The sequence below is a fragment of the Aegilops tauschii genome, chromosome 7 (assembly GCF_002575655.3).
Source record: "Aegilops tauschii subsp. strangulata cultivar AL8/78 chromosome 7, Aet v6.0, whole genome shotgun sequence".
Taxonomy (NCBI): domain Eukaryota; kingdom Viridiplantae; phylum Streptophyta; class Magnoliopsida; order Poales; family Poaceae; genus Aegilops; species Aegilops tauschii.
The window spans coordinates 642,750,733-642,758,148 of NC_053041.3; the positions used below are offsets into that span (position 1 = coordinate 642,750,733).

General features: G+C 42.7%; 1 pseudogene; it reads right to left on the bottom strand.

Annotated features, from left to right (window-relative positions):
• Nucleotides 1–2,571: 2,571 nt before the first annotated feature.
• On the bottom strand, nucleotides 2,572–6,246 carry LOC109766620 (protein DETOXIFICATION 16-like; annotated as a pseudogene).
• Between the last annotated feature and the right edge of the window lie 1,170 nt (nucleotides 6,247–7,416).

Below are 7,416 nucleotides of genomic sequence, written 5' to 3' on the forward strand. Positions count from 1 at the left end.
GAATTGCATCTCTGCAGAATCTGCCAAAAAAGCATTGGAAGAGAAGGACGCAGAGGTAGTCAGCGCTGCTACTTCTTGAGCTTGCGTTGATTTTTCCTTTGAAGAGAAAAGGATGATGTAGCAAGTGAAGATAAGTATTTCCCTCAGTTAAGAACCAATCCAGTAGGAGGCACATACAAGTCTCCAATCTATGCACCTACACAAATTAACAAACACTTGCACACAACGCGAAAAAGAGGTTTTCAATCCCTTCACGGTCACGAACAAGAGTGAGATCTAAAAGAGATAGGTATACAAGATAAATAAACGAGCAAACTAAAGTAAATATAAATAAATTGTAGCAAGGTATTTTTGGTTTTTTTGTTTATAGATCTGAAAATATATGATGGAAAATAGACCCGAGGGCCATAGGTTTCACTAGAGGCTTCTCTCTTGAAAGAAAACATATGGTGGGTAAACAAATTACTTTCGAGCAATTGATTGAAAAGTGCAAAGTTATGACAATATCCAAGCCAATGATTATGAATATAGACATCACGTCCGTGTCAAGTAGACTGACTCCTGCCTGCATCTACTACTATTACTCCACACATCGACCGCTATCCAGCATGCATCTAGGGTATTAAGTTCATAAAAACGGAGTAACGCCTTAACTAAGATGACATGATGTACATGGATAAACTTAAGCAATATGATGAAAACCCCATCTTTTTATCCTTGATGGCAACCATACAATACGTGCCTCGCAACCCCTACTTTGTCACTGGGTGAGGACACCACAAGATTGAACCTAAAACTAAGCACATCTCCCATTGCAAGAAGAACCAATCTAGTTGGCCAAACCAACCCGATAATCCGAGACGGACGCGCGTCGCGTGGCTTTGCCATTGCCGACCTGCCGGCCGGCCGCCCACCCGAACCAAACCAAACCCGTGGTCCGGATCCAGCCCGACCCCACCAGCTCAACTCCCTTTTGATTTCCACCGCCCAGCGCTCACCCGTCCGCCAGCGCGGCGAAGCCGTGTCCGGAAGGAACCGGTTGGCGCCAGGCCGGCCTCCCCCACCGCCTCCACGGAGGCTATAAAACGCGCCCCGGTGCGCCCTCTCCTCCCCGCGCTCCGGTCCCGTGTCTCCTCCAACCTTTCTCGTTCGTGACGGGCCGCGCCTCCACTCTCGCCTCCTCGCGTTTGCGCGACTGTTTCCTTCCCCTTCCAATTTCTCTTGTCCTCGTGACGATTCGTCACGTCTGATTTGATTTCATTCACTCGTCGTCGCCGTTGCCTTGCTGTGCTCGCAGGGTATTCGAGTTTGGCCCGTCTCCTCCGCCTTCGTGCGAGTTCGGGAAGCGGTAGATCGGGGGATTCATCTGTTTGGTTTGCGAATCTATCTCAGAATCTATTTTGTGTGTTTGCAACTGTGGGTCCTGTGTTTCTCGTATTCGCATCTGTGGGCATTGCAAGAAGAACCAATCTAGTTGGCCAAACCAACCCGATTCGGCTGTGCTGGAGAGTGCAGCGTTCGCATTCAATGTCCATTACAGCAAAAACTTTCAGCTTCCGAGTGACCTTTCGTATACCAATCGTGTGTGGCAAAAATTTAGACATCGGCTTGGCTCATGACGAGGCGAGGCGGGCGGCGGAGGAGGAGTGCGCGTGGATGTCCCTCTTGTTCTCATGCTCATATATGTGGGGAAGAACCTCCCTTATAAAGAGGTCCAACTCCCACCAAACTAGCAATGTGGGACTAAATTTAAGTTCCACCTCTTGCCTTGCACGAATGGGCTGCGTGAGCCTCTAGGATTTATTGGAAATTTCTTAAATTGTTATTGGGTTGGCCCAAAATATAGACAAAATTCCAGCAGTAAAGCCAATGTATGAGGGAATCACCTGAACGATGATCCCACACATGCATGAAACAAGTTAGTGCTGTAGTAGGAATCTCTTTGGATATACACATATGTACTTGACAAGAAGTAGGGCACAAATCACACACAAAAAAACACCTTCATGCTTATGTTGCCTTCTCAAATGACACAAAGTCCATGCAACACCCGTCCAACGAGGTCAGATCGACCCGACCTAGCAATGCAATTTTTTTAAAGGCTTATTTATAGTTTGCAATTTTGCCAAAAATCTAAGTTTTAATTGACATAAACTTCTTATTCAAGTTCCTTTCCAACTGTAAGTTAGAATGGGTAAAATTTGAAAAGTATAATCACAATAATACGATTTATGTTATGGATATTTTCATATTTTGTGGGACGTACAAGTTTTATCCAAATTCCTGATTGGAAGATCTTGGTTACTAATATGCCAGGATTTGTAGGAATTTGCCAACATTTTCTAAACCAACTCTATAATACGTGACAGTAATATTTGTGAGCAATGAAACATGATATTCACATGCAAACAAATTTCACATGAACAGTTAGCAAAAGAAGAGAGAAACAAAGGTGGGGGTAAAACGGTCGTTACATGTGAGATTAGAGAGGAGAGAGGTTAGATATGTCAGATTAGAGAGAGAAACTTGTGAAAATTAAAACAGGAAAATTATCAAATGGACAAAGTAAAATTGGTCATATCATATATGTCAAAACAAACATGCAAAGTAAAACGAGGCATTTATCATATAGCCGTAGAAGACGGGCGTTTTTTCGTAGTACAGAGCCCCATTCTCTTGAAAGGAGCATCTGTTTCCTTCAAGCTATCCAAGAAAGAAACAACTCACCCCTTCATCACTCTGCTAAAATACAAGTCAAAACCTCCTTTCCATGTTGAATTGTCTTTGATGCCATGTTTTTTCAATGTTTGCCACTTGCTGGAAAAATTCTTGCGTGCGGGATTTCACAACACAACTGGACTAGCAGCTCTCACCACACTTTTCTTGCCATTATATTCTTTCATGAAGAAAATTGTCTAGTAATATACGGCCGGTGACATGGACAAGAAGCACCGTTTTTTTGCGACGAATTCTTTGTCGTTTCCTTATTTCCTTAATTCTGTGTCCTCATGTCGCCAAGTCCAGAGGAAAGGAGGTAATAGAAACCCTATCCCTGGCCTTCAAAGCCTACCAAAATAAGCAACGACACAAATTAAAGATAATGGGACATGCATGCAGTAAGGTGAATGAGGAGCGAACAAAACAGATAATATTTGGTGGTCTTACTTCTTTGTCCCAGTTGGTGCGCAGAGTAATGGACATGAATAACACCGTCTGCACGACAAGTGCGCAGGTTATTCCCATCCACAGCCCCTAACATATTTTACATGGAGGTCTTGTTATGTCAAGTGAGAAATACTACAAGTGAACACAAAGATGATAGTAAAAGTACTAGTGATAAGGCCATATATAAGGGTAGTAAAATAGTACTACTGATTACCACTCCACCAAGATGGTACACAAAGGCAAAACATAGAGCCGCTGGGATGCCCACGAGGTAGTACGCACTGATATTGACATAGGAACCAATCTTTTGAAAGCCACAGCCTCTAACAATACCTGTAAAACGTGCCAATTAATAACCTTATATTTGCAGCATGTACGAAAACTATAGGATCTTCCTTACAATACCTGAAAGAACACACTGCATGTCATCAAACAACAATGCCACGGCAATAATTGGCATAATTTTTGATATGTACTCCACCACTTCCTTGTCGTTGCTGTATGCATACCCCCATAGATTGCGCACCAAAATGATAGCAAGAGAAACTGATATGCTTGACGCAACACCCAGGACCATGATCACCTGGGTCGTCGCTAAACGGGCTGCATCTGGTCGCCCAGCACCTAGCTCATTTGACACACGGGTGCTACGTACGTAGATACACTGGTAGAAAAAAGGCCTTTAGTCCCGGTTCGCAAAGGCCTTTACTCCCGGTTGCACCTCTTACGAACCGCGACTAAAGGCTTTAGTCCCGGTTCTTGTGGCTGACCGGGACTAAAGGCCTCCTCCGCAGGTTTAAACCTGGTTTTTTTTGCGAATTTTTTTAATTTTTTTTTATTTTCAAATTTCTGAATTATTTTAACCTCTAATCTCTAATCACCACCCCTCATCACTGCTCAATTTATCCTCTAATCTCTAATCACCCCTCATCATTCCAAATCATCTAACTTCCCGGACGGTCACCCATCCTCTCACTACTCCAGCCTGAGCATGCTTAACTTCCGGGTTCTATTCTCCCTCGTTTCCAAGTCTGCACTTGTTATTTTCCTGACAATAGTAGGATGTCAATTCTATTAACCCTCAGGAATTTAGCTTGAGCATGAAGTGACATATTTCACTGTTTGAGTTTGAAACTATTGTTTTAAAAAACAATAATTATTTAGTAACACTAATATTTCTGGAATAATTAGTTTGACCATTGTTTGACCACAGTTTGACCACAGTTTGACCAGATTTGACCAAAATTTAAAAAAATGAAATAATTATTTAGTAACACTAATATTCTAGAATAATTATTTTGACCATTGTTTGACCACAGTTTGACCACAATTTGAATTTTTTTAAATTTTTTTGCCTCTCCAGATCTTAAAAGCCCCGTATCTTTTTTTCTGTTAGGTTTTTGAGGATTCTAAAAATGTTTAACGGGGTTCCCCCTGTTAAATTCGGATGTAACTTTTTCGAGTAGATGATTTTTCATATAAAAAACTTAAGGGACTAAAGCCCCTCCCGTCCGCCAGCGCGCGCTGGGCCCAGATAGTTGGTCGCGGGCCTCCTCCCGAACCGCGACTAAAGACCCCTTTAGTCACGGTTCGATTATTTTAGGGACTAATGGGGGCGTATGGAAGCCTCTTTTTCTACTAGTGATAAAGGATTTGATACATATCAGCTTCTATTTTGTATAATAGTTAAAGGCTTATGAGTTTGAGCTGACCTTATAGCAGCACTAAGCCCATATGGGACCCTGAATACCAACAAGATAGTATTCAAACTGCAAGAAATTCAACTGCATGTTACTATCAAAAAAGAGAAAATAGCAAACCAAGTAGTATGAAATGAAATAAGCCATGCTTGAATATGTCGCCTCATGGGCTCACCTGATTGACAGTACTGATGCCTCAAGTTTAGCTCAAACGACCACCACTCCCAGCTGCTCGTGTAAAAATATATGCATGTCAGATGGAATTACTTAAATCAATCAACTGGAGATGGCAAATTTGCACTTGCGACATATAGCATATAGACATCAAACTCACCAAACCATGAGCGCAGATGGGACGGCAAGCCTCAAGAAACCGAGGATGTCGCGAAATGCCTCCGTCGACAACCCCGTCCATGTGCTCTTACAAGACGGGGAGAGCCTGATATAGAGAGCCAAGATGGACACATTCGTGAGGTAGGAGATTGTATTGGCCAAGGCAGCACCCTTGTTGCCTAGACCAAGCTTGTAGACCAGCAGCCAGCACACGAAGATGTGGTTCAGTGCTGTGACGCCCGAGCTCAGCATCACCGGAAGAACCATGTTCTGCGTCTGCAGGAATCGAACATGGCACTGCAGCGGACCGTATACAAACAACGACGGAATCAACCATCAGATGTAGCTCCCTGCTTCCATGGCAATCTCAGGGTCCTGTCCAAACAATAGAAGGATCTGACCGGTGTATCCCCAAATTACGGCAACCACGGCGCTCAGCGGAGTGAGCACAAGGATTGTCCTCTGCTTGTAGATGCCAAGAAGATGGTGCTGCTTTGCTCCAAAGGCTTGACCACACAGCGTGTCCAAGCTGCTCGACATGCCAGACTGAAATTCAATGCAAGCATTGAAGTTGATGATGATGTCCAGGAGGTCCAATTAAATTGGTGCATCGATCAATGGAAAAAGGAAAAAAAAATTGTCATACCAACAAGCTGAAGCCAGTTACGCCGGCGAAGGAGGTTGCGATGGAGGCACTCGAGAGAGCGAGTTCGCCGAGATGACCCACAAACATGACGGATAACATTTGGACCACATCCTGTAGGAGGCTTCCGACGATGAGAGGCCCGGCAAGGTACAACTGCTTCTTCACCTCAATCACTACCAAGCTCTCCTCTCCTGTCTTGTCAACAAGGGGCTCCTCCATGCTTGAAAGTTGAAACTAAGGTACCTAGGTGCTGATTTACCGGTGAAATGAAGGGATATTTAACATGTACTATGTTTGAGCATGAATGGGACGATTCAGAGAACAGCAGTCAAGTGGACTAAAGAATCTCTATGGGAGACAAAGGAGGTAACTTGGCAGCCAAGTGGACTAAAAGAATCTATACGGGAGACAAAGGAGGCAGCATGGCAGCTAGGTTCAAACAACTGACGGAATAACTTTACTACCCGACAAACTATAGTGAGGTGGACAATTAACAATACATGCTCAAGCAGAACAAGATTTCCATTTCTATGTCTTGCTAAATGTAAGTGCACTTACATGTGCAGTACTAATCAGCATATTGAAAGGTAGAAGCATATACTCCCTCCGTCCCAAAATAAGTGTCGTTGACAACTTTTTATTTTGGGACGGTGGGAGTATATACCAAGGTAATGAATGAAGCCTTTTCCCACCTGTTGTCACTGTCATACCTTTTGAATACATCAATAATGCAGCCAATCGCTTGCAACAACACATATCTACAAACTTTGCTCTATTTTTATTCTGTCTTGTCTGACCACTCACGTGCTACGACCTCCTTCATAGATATAAAAAGGGGCATTTCCCAAGATCCAAGGCCATTAGAAATCAATTGATTAGGACCTGCAAAAGTAAAATAAAATCATAATGGTTCTTGATTCCATTGGAGTTAGGTGAACATAAAGAACAAAAGCTCCCAAGCTGTTCTTCAAAATCAGGCATCGCTGAGCTTGCAACAAAGGAAAAACACCCTAGTTTAATTTACAACCCTCAATTTAGAACTGGTTAGGACGCACAACCTAACTACTGATACCTCTGAAATTACAATCCTGAGACAACGCGAAGGTGCCCAAAAATAAAACCAGTCAAACACCTGAACCATCCTGCCACACTGAATCAAGACTGAACATCCATATACAGTAACAATCACTCTTATTATCTAAAAATAATTAAATATGCACCAACGTTTCTTTTTTATGCCATGAGAACTGGTTACGTGGATCATAGTACACTCTATACTACTATACATGCTTTGATGTAGCGTCGAAATTGAAGTTAATATTTTTCGTTTCAAAATAATTATTTAAAATAGATAATGTCTTCAATACTATTAGCAAGCGTAGCATCCGGACTGCATGCTCGTGTTATAATTATGTACTTCAAGCGCAACAGCTGACATCCTATGAACAACGCAAGGACCATCAATTGATACATGCTGAGTATACCCATTTTATTTACGTTTTGTTACACTGTATACTACTGCATTTACCTCCAGGTTCATCGATTTTCACTTGGTGAGATTCTTCTATATAG